This window comes from Scylla paramamosain, chromosome 2, assembly GCF_035594125.1.
Source record: "Scylla paramamosain isolate STU-SP2022 chromosome 2, ASM3559412v1, whole genome shotgun sequence".
Lineage (NCBI taxonomy): Eukaryota > Metazoa > Arthropoda > Malacostraca > Decapoda > Portunidae > Scylla > Scylla paramamosain.
Genome location: NC_087152.1, coordinates 27,529,317 through 27,531,816, shown reverse-complemented (window position 1 = coordinate 27,531,816; position 2,500 = coordinate 27,529,317). Strand labels below are relative to the sequence as shown.

The following is a 2,500-nucleotide window of genomic DNA, read 5'->3' as shown; positions in this document are numbered from 1 at the left end:
TAATAATAATAATGATAATAATAGTAATAATAATAATAATGATAATAATAATAATAATAATAATAATAATAATAATAATAATAATAATAACAATAACAATAATAAATATAATAATATCAAAATAAGATTAAATGACATCAGCGATAATAATCATAATATGAACAAAACAACAACAAAAACAAGAAAATAATTTGAAAAATAATAATAAATATTATATCAAAGAAAAAAAAGTGTAAAGATAATAGATGTAATAATAATTAGCAATATCATCACTATCAGGTTAATTATCGTAAAACTACTTCATTGTAACGAAAAAAAAAATATTATGTCAGATGTCACAATTATCTAATTATAATAATAACAATTATAATTATAATTATTGAAATAATAATGAAAAAAAATGATCATAATTATAATAGTAGTGATGATGAAATTAGTAAGGAAAGGGAAAGGTACCTAATAATTATAACGATAAAAAATATAAAAATAATGTGATAATAATAGTAATAAGAATAATGATAATAATAATAATGATAATAAATAATGATAAAAATAATAATAATAATAATAATAATAATAATAATAATAATAATAATAATAATAATAATAATAATAAAAAATAATAATAATAATAATAAAAATGTATTAATAACGATAAAGATAGGGTAATAAGATAGTAAAGGTGTATAAGAATGATAATAATAAAAATAAAATAAAATGAAAAATAATAATGATAAAAATGATTTTTATTATTTTTACTATTTATTATTATTATTATTATTATTATTATTATTATTATTATTATTATTATTATTATTATTATTATTATTATTATTATTGTCGTTGTTGATGTTGTTGTTTTTGTTGTTGTTGTTGTTGTTGTTGTTGCTGTTGTTGCTATTATTCTTTTTAATATATTTTATTGTTGTCGTTGTCATTTTATAATATGAATAAATTATGTAAGTCGTAGCATTTAATTAATAGTTGGCTGTTCCGTTGGTTAGGGAATGTTGGATTGATAAAAGATACATTAGAGAAGAATTAAGTAATAAACAGGCAGGCATCGCTGAAAATCTTAGTCAGCCAAGTTTAGGTAGGTTTCCTTGTTTAAAGCAAAGTATGCAGCCTAAAGTCAAACTTCGTATTTAACCTATTATTCATAAAAAAAAAAGTATTGTTAGTACATGCATCAAATCTAGCGAAAGAGAAGACGGTGGTAATGAGAGTTATTCAAATGGACATTCCTTGTTCGTTAGTACATTTATTACTTAAAAGGAAATAAAGAAGGCCGGTGACTGGTGAGGCCTTACAAAATGCTAAGTACAGTCAGGTACCTAACTGTGCCAAAATTGTGAGGTCTTTCAGTTTTCATGTTAATGTAATTCATGTGAGAACGTGAATAAGTAAAGTGAAACATGGCGTGTTGGCCAAGAATTAAATGATGTGAAGTAAGATTTTCTTGTTTTTATCATTACATCTTGGCTACTTGACTATAACCTTTGTTGTTTATAGGTTAGAGAGGGTAACAAACATCCTTCGTGGTCAATAAATTCTAGGGTAGTTTATCCTGTGTCAGGTGCTAAAAGAGTTGTTGAAAAGACTTTGCTTAATTATAAATTGTTCTATTTATTAAAAGATTCCTTCTTGGTCTCATTCTCTCTCTCTCTCTCTCTCTCTCTCTCTCTCTCTCTCTCTCTCTCTCTCTCTCTCTCTCTCTCTCTCTCTCTCTCTCTCTCTCTCTCTCTTTCTCTCTCTCTCTCTCTGTCTTATAACAATAATAATGATATTACTACTACTACTATTACTACTACTACTACTACTACTACTACTACTACTACTACTACTACTACTACTAAAAATAATAATAATAATAATAATAATAATAATAATAATAATAATAATAAGAAGAAGAAGAAGAAGAAGAAAAAGAAGAGAAAGAAGAAGAGAAAGAAAATTTGTAATCAAAACAATACTAGGAAAAAAAGAAACCTGTTAATGATAATGATAAATAGGAAAATACCTACTACTACAATTACTACTACAACTACTACTACTACTCCTACTACTACCACCACTACTACTACAACTACTAGCAACAATACTACTACAACTACTGCTACTAATACAACTACTACTACTACAACTACTGCTACTACTACTACTACTACTACTACTACTACTACTACATAATAATAATAATAATAATAATAATAATAATACCTCCACCCCATGTTTATTGATGTGTCAATTAGGGGCTCCATTACTTGGAGGTCATTAGCCCCAGCTCTCGCTAATGACTGTGGCATCCAACCATATCTAATACTCTATAATATAAACATTAGTTGTTAACTATAAATTCACTCTACCTCTACTCTATCTACTCTTATGCCACTCTCCACCACTGTAGCCTCGCAGTCGAGGCCTCCTAAGTCTGCAGGTATGGGAGTGGAATGCCTTGTCCCCCTGAGACACAGGAGGGCAGATCTGAGGAGGGAGAATG

The 2,500-nt window shown here is 26.6% G+C and overlaps 1 protein-coding gene across 4 annotated transcripts in view; it reads right to left on the bottom strand.

The window, feature by feature from the left end:
- LOC135112580 (uncharacterized) overlaps positions 1 to 2,500 on the bottom strand; it is an 83,907-nt gene that overhangs the window by 31,836 nt on the left and 49,571 nt on the right. The window lies entirely within an intron of this gene.